Source organism: Heptranchias perlo, chromosome 7 (genome assembly GCF_035084215.1).
Source record: "Heptranchias perlo isolate sHepPer1 chromosome 7, sHepPer1.hap1, whole genome shotgun sequence".
NCBI classification, from domain to species: domain Eukaryota; kingdom Metazoa; phylum Chordata; class Chondrichthyes; order Hexanchiformes; family Hexanchidae; genus Heptranchias; species Heptranchias perlo.
The window spans coordinates 17,035,100-17,050,392 of record NC_090331.1 but is presented as its reverse complement, the minus strand read 5'-3'; the positions used below and the strand labels follow the sequence as shown (position 1 = coordinate 17,050,392).

The 15,293-nt window shown below is 41.4% G+C and overlaps 1 protein-coding gene across 2 annotated transcripts in view; it reads right to left on the bottom strand.

Moving 5' to 3' along the window:
• The window catches only part of ptpn4a (protein tyrosine phosphatase non-receptor type 4a), a 240,491-nt gene extending 225,915 nt beyond the window's left edge, over positions 1-14,576 (bottom strand). For both annotated transcript variants that reach the window (XM_067987103.1, XM_067987104.1), the window contains exon 1: positions 14,362-14,576. The gene's annotated coding sequence lies outside the window, so the exon portion shown is untranslated. The remainder of the gene's footprint in view (positions 1-14,361) is intronic.
• Positions 14,577-15,293: the final 717 nt, after the last annotated feature.

The following is a 15,293-nucleotide window of genomic DNA, read 5'->3' as shown; positions in this document are numbered from 1 at the left end:
AAGCAAAGAATATAATTGACATCAAATTAAATACAGATTATTGTGGCTTGAAATGAATGGAATCTGGTGTGAAAGTAGTGCAGAACCAATATTTTTTTTATTAGAAAGGAAGTAAATCTCTTGGGAAAGGCCATATTTCTCAAACGGCAGACTTGCGAGTACTTAATTTGATTATCATTTGTAACACTAAAATCTTTGCTGGTCTGAAGTCAGGGACTTTTTTTTTTTGAAGATCCAGACCAGTAAGAGGCATTCATTTCTTGGAAGTCCAATGTACCAGTGAAGCACAGCAAGATTCAGACTCTTCTCCCACCCATTGGTAACAGGAAGGATTAAAAAAAACGATGTGTAAAAAAAAACTTTTTGAAGGCACAGGCTCTGATAGTAGCTTTCTCAAATCAGAAGCATTCATTTTCTCTACACAATGGCAAATAACTAAGGGATAAAAACATTTTGATATTGCAAAGCACTGATTTTTGGATGATTGGAATAAAAGGCCAATTTGGATTTGAAGGGGAAAAAAAAACATGTTAAATTACACATCCCACCTCTAGAAATTTTCAGCCCCCTTGTCCCTTTCTGCATCCCATTCCATCACGGTCTAAAACTCTCATATCGGAAACACAAGACTCCAAAGCGACTAATCTGTGTGAAGTCCAGCTTGTTTTTCATGTCTGTGGAAGGCAATAAATGGCATGTCTGATTCAGGTTGGCTGGTGTGTTCTCCCACCCTGGTACATCACACTCCTCTTTCCATTTATCACTGATTGCCAGTTACCATAGTTAAGCTCCACTACGTAAACAGGGACCAGATTACAAGGTAGTGCGGACATGTGTGACTACCACTGTTTAGCTTGCACAATCAATGGCATTTGATCTGATGGCAGATTTGTAGACCCAATGCTGCCAGTTTGGGGCAGGTCAGGTCGATTATATTTTGGAGTGCTGCCAGAGGGAGAAGTGCATTTGGCATCAGCTAATGCAAGACCACCCTGAAGCATATTGTTGGGACTGAATACAGTGCTTGTAACAATCTGTCTGTCCTACACTTTGTCGCCTTGCAGTGTTCAATGTTAACAATTGGTTGGAAATTTGGAAAATGTCCTCTTCAGCAATGACCTCACTTAACTTTATGAGCAAAAAGAAACCTTAAAAAAACACACAAATCTGAACAACATTTTGACCAAAAAAATAAACATATTAAGAACTTTGACAGATGTAAATGGTTCAGATTATAGCACCCATACAAGCAATGCCTGCAACATTACTGATTGATGTGCCCTAGGAATCAACACCAGACGACTGGTTAGGAATTTTTAAAAATCAACTTTGCAGATAAAAATCAGAGAGAAATATACCTCTACCTTAGAGAACTGGTTTGCTAGGATCATTAATATTAGTCTTGCATCGGCTGCATTAAAAAGTCATGATCATCTTTCGTTTGGAGAAGTTGCTGATGCTTATCTCACTTCACTCAAAGAAAACCAGGCAGCCCCCACCCAAAAAAACAAGTATGTTAATTGTCTTAAATCAGATTTACAGTAGCACTTCGTCCAACATATATCATAAAACCTAGTATATAAAACATAACTTACAGTAGGTTTATGACCAATGAACATGGGGTCCCATTTATACACCAATGGCATATAAATAGCACAAATTATAGCACTTACATTTGAGAACTATGATGCAGCTATGCTGTGCAGGTCCAACCAGCTCAGATGTTCTTCCCATTATACAGAAATAGACATGTCGTGACCAGCCATGTGATTATGATACATCCCTCAGCAAATGAGGCTGGCCAAGGTAAGTCACGAGTGGCTGACAGTCAACCTCACGACTGGAGATATTTATTCTAATCTCATGGTCAGCTCCAACATGCCACTTAAGATTGCTTCCAAGAAAAAAGTGAATTTTAATGAGTATTAAAAGGGCTGCTTGTGGGAGGAACGCCTTCTATAATTTACAGTATCTCCTTATTTTATCATTCATATAGGGCAGACAAATGAGGATACAGTGGTAGTTTTTTTCTTAAATGTAGCAAAGGCCTTTGATCAAACGTGGAGAGAAGTTTTTTCTAAGTGGTTGTCAATTCTAATGAGACCCTTATTGAATATGTTTATCTTTATTTCATAGTATCATAGTATTATGGTAGGTACAGCACATGAGGAGGCAATTCAGCCCATCATGCCTGTGCCGGCTCTTTGGAAGAGCTATCCAATTAGTCCCACTCCCTGCTCTTTCCTCTTAGCCCTGTAATTTTTTTTCCTTTCAAGTATTTATCCAATTCCATTTTGAAAGTTATTATTGAATCTGTTTCCATCACCCTTTCAGGGAGTGCATTCTAGATCATTACAACACTCTGTGTAAAAAAATGTTTCCTCATGTTGCCTCTGGCACTTGTGCCGATCACCTTAAATCTGTGTCCTCTGATTACTGACCCATCTGCCACTGGAAACAGCTTCTCCTGATTTACTCTGTCAAAATTGTACATGATTTTGAACACCTCTATCAAATCTCCCTTTAACCTTCTCTGTTCTAAGAAGAATAATCCCATCTTCTCCAGTCTCTCCATGTAACTGAAGTCCCTCATCCCCAGTATCATTCTAGTAAATCTCTTCTGCACCCTCTCTAAGGCCTTGACATCCTTCCTAAAGTATGGTGCCCAGCATTGAACACAATACTCCAGCTGAGGCCTAACCTGTGTTCTATAAAGGTTTTGCATAACTTCCTTGCTTTTGTACTCTATGCCTCTGATAATAAAGCCTAGGATCCCATATGTTTTTTTCAAACGGCCTTCTCAACTTATCCTGCCATCTTCAAAGATTTGTGTATGTGCACCACCAGGTGTCTCTGTTCCTGCACCCCATTTAATATTGTACCATCTAGTTTATATTGCCTCTCCTCATTCTTCCTACCAAAATGTATCACTTCACACTTTTTTGCATTAAATTTCATCTGCCATGTTTCTGCCCATTTCACCAGTCTGTCTGTGTCCTCCTGAAGTCTGTCACCATCCTCCACATTTTTGAACTACATTTCAAGTTTTGTGTCATCTGCAAACTTCGAAATTATACCCTCTATACCCAAGTTCAGGTCATTAATATATACCAAAAAGAGCAGTGGTCCTAATACTGACCCCTGAGGAACACCACTATATACTTCCCTCCAGTCTGAAAAACAACAGTTCACCACTACTCTCTGCTCCCTTAGCCAATTTTGTTCCATGCTACCACTGTCCCTTTAATCACATGGGCTTTAATTTTGCAAACAAGTCTGTTACGTGGCACTTTATCAAATGCCTTTTGAAAGTCCATATACACAGTTCATACTTTCTCTGGTCACCAACAGATGAGCCTCTGGACATCCAAGGAATTATAATGAGGAGATCCTTTACCCCAGTTTTATTTGCCCTCACACCTAAAATAAGATGTTCAGGATGTTCAAGGAAAGGGAGAGAGTATAAAGATCCTTTTAAGTGCAGATGCTGTCTTATTATACAGGATCTCTTGTACCCCCCCACCTGATTCCCTCCCTATGATCATGGACAATATTGAGCATTATAGTTCTCCAAGGGCTCAAAGTCAACTATTCCAAGTTGGAGGCCATGACTTGGGGCTCTGACTCACTCTTGCCATCTAGAATCTTCATTCCAGGTCTGCCTTTAAATATTTAGGCACACAAATTGGACTCAGCTTGCAGAACTTCTAGGTGGCCATTTTTCTTCCTACATTGAGGATTATTTGCAACAATTTGAATTGTTGACACACTGTACTCATCTTGGTGAACAGAATCCATGTTCTCAAGATGAAGATACAGCCCCAAATAATCTATTTCAAAAGCTCTTGGTATATATTTCCAGATTCTTCTTTAGGGCATTTGACTAACAGATTATTGAAAATGCAAACAGGTATTCTATTCAACTAGAGTGCCTCCAGCTGCATCTCAAGATGAAGGGAGGGAAAAACAGAGATAGCACTGCTCAACTGCATGTTTTATTAATGGTCAGTTCAGCTACAGGCCATTCTGGATTACATTTGGAAATGTAACCATGGGTATTTATGGTGCAGGTGCTCTCGGCCTACCTCCACAATCTAAGATTGTCACAGGTCATGACAACTCCCTATACTGTACATTTCATTCAAGTTAGAGTGCAGCTGGAGAGCAGATATGCAAGGTCAGAGTGAAAGATGGCCACATTTTTCAATGAAAAGCACTGACTCACAGATTCCCTTTAGCCTGCCACCCATCACGACAATCTGACATTGTTAACTTGCTAACAATCCCCTCCGCCTTTGGCACCCTTGTTCCCAGCCAATTAAATCAGTCTCTCGCCACTGTTACTGCCTTGTCTAGAGCCCCCACATTCTTTGCTACAAGTCAGAGGGATGCAAACTCAAGTGTACCTGGCACACAGCTGGCCATCAATTGCCATATCTGGCTTGACCACATCGCACTTTACTGTACTTCATTAAGTTAGGAGACACAGTAGGTTGTGAGGAAGACATAGACAGACTAAGTGGGTGGGAAAAACTATGGTACATGGAGTTCAGTGTGTGGGAGCATGGATCTGAGACAAATCAGAACATTTTCTTAATGGTGAGAGACTAGGAGCTGTGGAAGAGCAAAGGGATTTAGGTGTCTATGTACACAATTCACTAAAAGCTAGTGCACAGGTACAAAAAGTAATTAAAAAGGCTAATTGAATGCTGGCTTTTATCTCAAGAGAATTGGATTTCAAAAGTGAGGAAGTGATGCTTCAATTGTACAAAGCCTTGGTCAGACCCCGTTTAGAGTACTGCGTTCAATTTTGGGAAACGTAACTCAGGAAAGATATACTGGCCTCAGAAGGCATACAGCCCAGATTCACCAGAATTCTACCAGGGCTTACAGTTAATTTATGAGGACAGGTTACATAAACTTGGTTTGTATTCCCTTGAGTTTAGACGGTTCAAAAAAGTGATCTAATTGAGGCATTTAAAATGGCATACACCTGTTCCTAAATTCATTCTCCTCAGCCAAAACCGCTTTTTACTCCAGGATTCTGGAGAAATGAGACAGCCTTAGGCTCCACAATCAACCATCTCCTTAATCCCCTCTTCTCTGCTCTTAATAACCTCACCTCAAACACTAACTGTCAGGAGCTCATGGATTTCTTTGTCTCCAAGATCGAGACCATAAGTGTAGCTGCCTCTGCCACACTGTCCTCTTGCTTCCCATTTCCCCCCTCCCCCCATCCTAGTTCAGAATCCGTGTCTTTTCGCAGTTTCTCAGCCAGCTCCAACCCTCTCCAAGCTAATAGTCTATGAAACCCATCTCTGCTCCCTCAATCCCCTTCGCTCAACTCATCAGATGATTTCAATTGTTCTTTTTCCTCAGGCACCGCCCCTCGAATCTTCAAAAATCATCACCCTCAAAATATCACACTCAATGCTCTGTTCCTCTGTCTCCGACCTTCTGTGTACCACACCTCTCCTTTTGCCCAACCACTGGTGGCAGTCTTCAGCTGCTCCTACTCGCTAGAAGTCCCTTCCTAAATCCCTCCACATCTCTCCTCGCCCTTAAAAACGTCATCCAGACCCACTGCTTCAACCGTGCTCGGTCAGTTTTCTTGAAGCATAGCTGTGAAGTGCCTTGGGATGTTGCTTTATTTTAAAAGGGACTATCAAAATGAAAGCTAGTTGTTGATAGACCCAGCTTTTCCAAGTTTTGAGTCATATTTTGCCCAAAAGATAAAATTAGGTGATTGGAAGATGTGTGAAAATAGGAGTATTTATTCAGATATAGCTGCCAGAGCGAAGAAAATCATTATTTTTGAAGTTAAAGAGTATTTAATGCACTGATTATGGTATGCAAGAAGCATATATTAAAACTACACTCGTCAAAATGATAGTCAATGGTCACTTGGAGCACATTAGATGCCTGGGAGAAATTATAAGTCTACCAGTATTATAAAATGAGTTTGAATCTTGGGAAGTTCGTAGCAGTCACGTAAATTCAGAATTACTTTCTTAATATATTTATTGTTGCCAATAACTACATAGAATCTACAGCACACAAACAGGTCATTCAACCCAATTGGTCTATGCCAGCATTTATGCACCATACGAGCCTTCTCCCACCCCTCTTCGTCTAACCCCATCAGCATATGTTTCTATTCCTTTTTCCCTTAAGTGCTTATCTAGCATCCCCTTCAATGCATCTATGCTATTCGCCTCAACTACTCCTTGTGGTAGCGAGGTCCACATTCCAACCACGCTTTGGGTAAAGAAGTTTCTCCATAAGTCACTCAAACTTTGTGACAAAATCACATCAATCCTTTAGTGTGGATATGATCACAATTGACATGAAACACATAGGTCTGCCATGACACCCACAATTTACAGTTAGTTCTTTTTCTCAAATCAACAGTTGTGGAAGGAAAGCTCAACAAATTAGTGGGTTCACAGATTATCCCAGTTATAACACTGGAGTGGGCTCTTGCAGAAGCCATCTTTGCCCTGATACAAACTGAATTAGTATTGATTCAAGGAACTAGAGATTTTTTAGCTTAAGTGACCAGATTTTATTTTAAAATGTTTAAGTATATTCAAATTTACTGGCAACTGTGCAGAAACAAAACCGATTGCAGGCTCCAGATATGGCGATAGTGCCACCATTGGCACTATGAAAATCAACCTTTCTAGCGATTGTAACATTACGGATTAATTCATCTTGTGTTTATCCTATTCATTTTCCTTTTGAAATTAAGCACACTTTATAGCATACAATACATTCCATCAATATCAGACCTCAACACTAATTCTTACTTAAACAATATGAGCGTTTACAGAGCCTGCGGAAGTGATTAACAGCTGGTGGTTACACAGCCACATAAGTGGCATATTCAATCTTTGGAATGCTTCTATCGTGATTACTAATCCCAAAGTAATAGATTTATTAATTTGTTAATAATGAAACATTGTTATATCTGAAATATTTCCTCACTGTTTGAAGCATTCCGATTAGATAATCCTTTGAGAAGTCACAACTCTTTAGAACTTACAGTGCGCATTAGGTAGAATGGCATCATTGTTTCCAATGGGAAAGGTTTTGATCATGCTGAAGACCCAAAACATTTAACCTAAACCCTCAAAGGGAAAAGATATACCTGTATATTCAAAAAATGAAAAGGTTACAACCTGTAATCCAACATCTTTTGCTTAAAAGCGGAGTGAATCTGCCTTATAAAGGCCAAATGCAGAAAACCATCTGTGTATTGTTGACCTTTCCCATCTCTATGCAGAAGTGGTCATTACAGCCAGAGTGCATATTTTACACTTGGATATCCAAACTAAATATATTTTGGTAAATCATTTATCAACTGATACAAGATGTTCTCTCTTTTAGATAGAACTGTGTGGATCTCTTGGTAGTTGGTTGAAGACATACATTGGCAATGACACTAGAAAAGGCTTGCCCGCTCTCTTGATTGGTTTCTAACTAGGGTTCAAAATAACTTGATTTAAATGCCTTCTGAACTCAAATGAAGTAATATGGAGGGTTTGCAATTGGTAAACCATGCCTTAATGTCACCCTTAAATCAGCAGTCTTACGGGTTAGTGCATTGCTTTGATGTATTAACTGCATTGAGTCTTAGCTCAATATCACTGCCCACCAATTCATTTAGCTGGGAATGATGGAGGGGGGGGGGGGGGGGGGGGGGAGGGAAGGGGGGAGGGGGAGGAGGGGGGAGCACAGCTGGAAGAACCTCCGAAATTTTAAGTTTAAAAAAAATCTGAAATAGTCACTACATAAATGCTAATGAACTTTACTAATTTATTAAGGGGGCAAATAACCAAAAGGCCAGACTGTAATTAAAAAGGTACAGAGGTCATGGGGTGGATTGCTCCTTTGGTCATGTATTCCCTATCCTTCCCATTGCATTTGATATTATCAGCATGCACAAAGAACTGTGTTCCATTTCGTGACACCATCACAATCCCACTAATGAAAATGCAACAAACCAATGTCTTATCTTAAACCACTGTCACTTTCAGTTCCTTTTATGCCACTCTGATTTATACCGACAAAACCGATGTAGTTTGTAATGGCAAAACTCCCACTGAATTCCATGTAATTATGCAAAACAAACTTATATAATTATATGACTCTGAATTCAGGTCCTGGTCTCCAGCACCCATGCAGTGTTAAATTCCTTGCTCTCCCCATACACAGACACTTCTTATAAACTTCAGAAAGAATTCAACCTTAACAATAGATTACAAAAGCCTGAGTAAACCATTTTTAGAATATAAAGGATTATATCCTATAAGCCAAGGCCCTTTGGGAAGTACAGTGAAACTATTCTTAAAGGCCAGCTGCATCCTCCATAAACTTCAGCTCATCCAAAACTCTGTTGCCCATACCCTATCCTACACCAAGTCCCTTCCACTCATCACTCCTGTCCTTGCTAATCTACACTATCCCCCAATGCTTCAAAATTAAAATTCTCATCCCTGTTGTTTAAATCCCTTCCTGGCCTTGCGCCTCTCTCTAATCTCCACTAGCCATACAACCCCACAGAACACTGCACCTTCCACTCTGGCCTCTTGTGCATCCACTCCCTTGCCCAACCATTGGCAGCCATGCCTGCAACCATCTAGGCACCATGCTCTGGAATTCCCTCCAAGCTCCACTCCACCATCCTTTCCTCCTTTAAGACCCTCCCTAAACCAATTTCTTTCACCCCTTCTTTGCCCGGGATCTATTTTTGTCTGAATTCGCCTCATGAAGTAGCCTGGGAAATTTTTCTATATTAAAAGGCATTATATAATTGCACTTTATTGTTGTTTGTTCTTTGGTGACATTGCGCAGCATTATTTTAAGAGCGGGACTTCCTGTATTCTGGCCAATATTTCTCCCACAAATAATACCACAAAATAAACAGTGGTCATTCATTTCACTGCTTTGCGAGGGAGTCTACTAGCTCAGAATGGTTGCTGCTTTCGCTTACTTAACAGTCACTTCATAAATTGCTTTGAGATGCTGACATGATAAGTTGCTATATGAAAGGAAGTACATTATTCTTTTATAAATCAAGAATTTCCTAATGCAATCTATTTCATAGCCTTGTTACAAATATTAAGAAATGGCAGGACATTCAGATCATTTTAATTACTCTCAGAACTGAATCAGGCCACTTTTCATTACAGACCCCTAACCCTTCTACTCCTGATCAATCCTTTTTTTTTTACTATGCTCTAAGTCAGCACCCAATTTAGGAAATAGTACATTACAGAAGTAAACTCCAAAATATGGGTCCCAGCTGCTTCAGTTAAGTGAGCTCATGGCTTTTTTAAGCTTATCAATCATAACCTCAGATCTAACTTGGTTCTGCAAAAGTAAAAGACTATCCACCTGATCAGTCCCATTCATCATTTTAAAAACCCAAATCAAGCCAGCTCCCATGCAAAGGGGGTTGGAGTACACGAGTAAGGAAGTCTTGCTGCAATTGTACAGGGCTTTGGTTAGACCACACCTGGGGTACTGTGCGCAACCTATGGAAATATATTGCCATTCCTTCATCGTCGCTGGGTCAAAATCCTGGAACTCCCTACCTAACAGCACTGTGGGAGAGCCTTCACCACACGGACTGCATAGTGTGGTCCAACGCTGCAAACAGAGTTAGTGTCTCGTCCTTAAACTGATGAAATCATTGTTTTTGCACAAATAACCCTTTCACTGTCTGGCCTTTTGTGATTTACCTTAACATGTAATCATTTGACATTTTTATTTTTAAAATTTCAATATTGTTTATTTATTCAACCAGATAAGTTTACAGATCTTTGAATTTTATCCCTCTCCTCAGAACATTCTGGCTTCTCATACGTTTATGACATCCACAAACTTCAATTTCCTTACAATACTCTTGTTAAACTATACATTACAAATATTGCAAACAGCAGAGGTCCCAGAACCAATCCCTGTGGTAGACCAGTCGCAGCTACCCAATTAGAACTATCATCAATAACTATACACCATTTCTTATCCAGACATTTCACTAGATCTAAACTACAACTTTTTAATTTATTCCCAAGAGCTGTCAATTAAGTCCTTTGTAAAGGAACCTTATTACACAGCTGCTGTTTCAAAAAACATCAGATATCAACCACAAAGTATTCCAGTTCAGATTTTGGTAGTTGGTACAACCCAGCCCAAACACCAATCTAAAATTAAAGCCTTTTCTCTTAAAATCTACTTAAACTACTTCCATTACAAACAATATTAGATTAAAATATTTTTCCAACTCGGAACAAATTCATGACCAATTACTACAAAGAAATATTGCCAAAAAGCTTTGACAAATAATTTCCCTCTCTCTAATTGTAGAAGGGCTTCGACTTTTTTTTTTAAAAAAGCTAACAGCCCACCCGAGTTCTGCCCCACTAGGATAAATGAATGTTCTGCCTCATCCATTTTCATCCCTTTTTCAGTATACAGCACAGTTCTAAGAGTCTCACTTTTCAATAGCAAATTGCCAACTTGGCTCTCCACTTTTTGCAGTGCAGGTTTCTCAACAGGACACATGCTGAACAAATAATCATGGCTTCAGCTTCCTGCTTATATTTGCCCTCAACCTTAAAAGTTACTGAAATCATGTCAGCGGTATCATCTACTGTTACAGCATCAAGCTCAATTTTCATTCATGCCACCTAAAATGGTCAATTATCAATTTTCTTTTTCTCCTTTTTGTGTCTCTTTTGGGAAATAGGTAATTTATCAGATGATAAAGTCACAGAAATGGCTCACGAGTATGGTCTCCTTCCACTGGCACTGTTCTTGCCCTTTTGCATTTCCATGGTTTGTCAGTGAATGCACATTTTGAGATGAGCTATTAAAAGGCTTTGAACAATGTTAAAAACAAGGTTAGAATTATTTGCTTTAATAAAAATTCAGAATTAAAAGGGTTCAGTATAAAGTTCTCTTTAAATAGAGCATGAAAGCTCAACACATCTCTAACCCAGAATTCTTCTAACTCCTGCAAATCTTCGGAATTGTTTTCTAATATCATTTTTGGCAAGTTTTTTTTTTAAGAAACTCATCAGGGTTGAGGACCAGTGTTTGGGAATAAGCACTCCTTGGAGAACGATAGTGCAATGAAACGTTAAGTTCACTCAATTTTGCTCCAATGGTACGTTTTAATCTCAGTTTTAGAAGAGTGCCCGCTCCTGCACCATTCTTAATTTTCTTACTTCCAACATCTTTAAAGCGCCACTGAGGGAGAATGACAATTTGTGCAGTTATGGGCAGTTTTGTGCTGTTATTCCATACCAACTAGGAACTGGATTGAGGCTCGTTTCACAAAGGGTTCTTCGTAGCCAGAGAAAATATTTTCAACCCATTGGTCTAGACTGCATTGAACCCAGGTAAAATTGAAGAGGTGAAACTGCCATCCAATCTTCCAGAAATTCTTTTGCATATTCACAACTGTCCATTTTCCCTCTGCTTTTATCTGACCCATCGCCAGCATCTATTTTCTCAATTCTGTTCTCTGCTTCATCTTTTAACGATGTGGAGATGCCGGTGATGGACTGGGGTTGACAACTGTAAACAATTTTACAACACCAAGTTATAGTCCAGCAATTTTATTTTAAATTCACAAGCTTTCGGAGGCTTCCTCCTTCGTCAGGTGAACGATGTGAAAATGAAATCCTCGAAATGAAATCGCATTTATAATTCACAGAACTGTGAATTATAAATGCGTTCTGTGAATTATAAATGCGATTTCATTTCGAGGATTTCATTTTCACATCGTTCACCTGACGAAGGAGGAAGCCTCCGAAAGCTTGTGAATTTAAAATAAAATTGCTGGACTATAACTTGGTGTTGTAAAATTGTTTACAATCATCTTTTAACAGTCAACTCTTAACAACTCCTAGCAAAGACAAAGAAGTCTTTGCACCGAGAGTGGGGGAAGTCAGATTTTCCTAGGGTTTAAATGCAATAACCAGGAGCTACAAATCTACGTACCACACCTTATATTGGACGTATGTTTCCAAGAAGCCCTGCAAAGTACAAAGCTGAGACTAGTTTAACTCACACTGCTATTCGTACTGGTCTTGGACAAACACCACAGTTTTAAGTTTCAGCACTCTGCTTTCTCCACAACCCCCTTTAATTTCCAATGATTTGGGGAGAGGGAGGTAAGTGGAAGATGAGTAAAGAAACCCATTAGTCTGGAATTTGTACAATTTTTTGAAGGAGACACATTATACAGTAGTACAAAAATAATTTCAAGTCTGAAATTTGTGCCCCTCTTCAAAATACATGACACGGATTTTTTAAAAGCAGGAAACAAAAGGCCAGATACTTTCCACGGACTAATCAGAGGCCTCAAGGTCACCCGCAAATGAATCAATTTGCAGTGCAAAAAAGGAATACATGGAAATTAAACAAGAAAAATATGGATAACTGCCTTCTCTACTCTTCCTAGCCACCTACTCTTCTACCTAGTTCAATTACAAGCTAATTCCTGTTCCTAAAAGCTTCAACTTGTCCCATTTCCACTGCTGGCAAAGTTGTGCTCATCTCCATTTCCTCAGTGTTCAAAACAAAATTATTTTAAAATCCTTAGCCCAGTTACCTCTGCCCTTCATTTACAAAAATCACATCAATATTTTGTTCTTCCTCATTCTTTAATTAATATCCACTGTCATCTCACCATTCCATTCAGAAAAGCATCTCTTTCATTCATACAATTTCAACTGCTCATGATCCCCCCCAGCGTCAGTCCTTCCCGGGCTGCAGTTCCTGTAGTATTCTTCTCCCACGTTTAATCATACACCATGTTTGCTTTGCCTCTCTCCCCCCTCTGCAGGATCTCACTGCACCAACATTCTTGATTCTATAGTTCTTCAGTTCATACAATTCCAGTTTCCTTCCTCATTTCTTCATTGCAGTATTCCTGCTTGTACTACACACAAGCTGCCTCCCTCTCTGAATCCCACACAGCAACATGCCTCCTTATACATCTCCCTTCCCCCATGGCTCAGTGTAGCTTTTTCCTCTCTCTACCAGCAATTTCTGCCAGTACCTCCCACTCTCATTCATACATTTCCAATCACTTCCTCCCTATTCATCCTTACAGCATCCCACTGCTGCCATCAGAATCATTGCAACCACACAGCCACATACCGCCTCTCCATTTTCCTTTACATCACTGCCCTTTTTGCTGTTATATTAAAAAATCCAGAAGTCTGCTCATGTCTTGCTCCATACTCTGCATCGACTTGACTGCACCATTATCTCTACTATTGGTATAGCCACTACATCACCTAATCTTTCATTCATCATTCCAGAATTATTGCTGCACATTTCCTACATTAGTGATGTCACTAATATGGTCAATTATCTCATGCACACTTATTTCTAGCTTTATTCAGTTATCCATCTCCCTCTAATTGTTTTAATAAACCATTTATTGCCCTGCTGCCAATGTCATTATACATCACTACTCTCATTCATACCTACACAGCTGTTATCCAGTACATATTACAGGTTCTGTAGCACACTGCAGGTCTTTTCTTACTGCACCACCCTCTCTCCTGTTGGTAGCAAAGTGTCACTCAAACGCATCATTTTACATTTTTCTCCTCACCATTTTTACATCATCCAGTAGAAAAATTACATTTTAACACTACATCGCTCCTCTTCTCCACCCCCCCCCCCAACTCCCTCCCCGCCAAATCATAACGTGTGCTATCCTCCACTGCACCACTATCCCTGCTGTGAATAGTATCAACATGATCTTATTCACTTATTTGGTATTCAAGTCTTCAGTTCTCTCCCTGGATTTGCAATACTGCAACATATTTAACACTACACACACATTCTGAACATGTGCAATAATATAATGCACTTTTTTTTAGAATCATTACCAGTTCTGACCTCTTATCTCCACACTGCACCATTAACCATTACTGGTTGCAATGCAAACCGTTCTCCCTTTAAATGAATTACAAGGGGCTACATACATTTTTTTTAAAGTCCCATATGATCTATAGACGCGCACACCAACATTTTATCTGTCTCAGCTGGTGTCAGTACCTCACTTGCGCTCTCTTTTCACCCCCCTCCCTCCTCCAAGCATGCAGTTACACTGCTAACGATGCACTCTGCTACTTGTACTCACTCCTCCAGCAGCTGTGAGCCGTTGCCCCGGTGCAGCGCTCGCGCGCTCACCTTCTGCTGCCTCGAGCCCCGCGGATCCGTTGGGCTTGAGCCGTTCGCTCTCTCTCTCTCTCACCTCTCACCACCCGCCCCCCTCCCTCCCTCCCTCCCCTCCCTTCCCTTCCTCTCTCTCTCTCTCTCTTCAGATACCTGGTTGATTTCTCTCCCACTCTCCGTCCGTTCTTCCTCCTGACTGCTTTCACTTTTACATCATGGCTCCCGGTCGGTCGGTCGGTGGGAGGGGAGGCCCAGGGGGGGCCCGCCCGAGGATGGCGGTGGGGGGGGAGGGAAAGGGGAGGGGGACGCAGCACGGTGTGTTAATCAGGGTCGCTCCGTTTCCACTCGGGAGTTGAGGGACGGGGGGGGGGGGGGGGTTTGAACTCGGTCCGATTCTCGGCCTAAACGATTCCAACGCCGCTCACTGCAAAAAAGCTCCAGCCGAGTTTTTCCCAGGCGCATGCGCGCAGCTCGCCAGTCAGCGGCGCCCGTCCTCGGTGCGGCGGAAACGAGGCTCGGGTACTAGAATCGCACCCAGAGCGAGGTCCGGGTACTAGAATCGCACCCAGAGCGGGGTCCGGGTACTAGAATCGCACCCAGAGCGGGGTCCGGGTACTAGAATCGCACCCAGAGCGAGGTCCGGGTACTAGAATCGCACCCAGAGCGAAGTCCGGGTACTAGAATCGCACCCAGAGCGAAGTCCGGGTACTAGAATCGCACCCAGAGCGGGGTCCGGGTACTAGAATCGCACCCAGAGCGGGGTCCGGGTACTAGAATCGCACCCAGAGCGAAGTCCGGGTACGAGAATCGCACCCAGAGCGAAGTCCGGGTACTAGAATCGCACCCAGAGCGGGGTCCGGGTACTAGAATCGCACCCAGAGCGAGGTCCGGGTACTAGAATCGCACCCAGAGCGGGGTCCGGGTACTAGAATCGCACCCAGAGCGGGGTCCGGGTACTAGAATCGCACCCAGAGCGGGGTCCGGGTACTAGAATCGCACCCAGAGCGGGGTCCGGGTACTAGAATCGCACCCAGAGCGGGGTCCGGGTACTAGAATCGCACCCAGAGCGGGGTCCGGGTACTAGA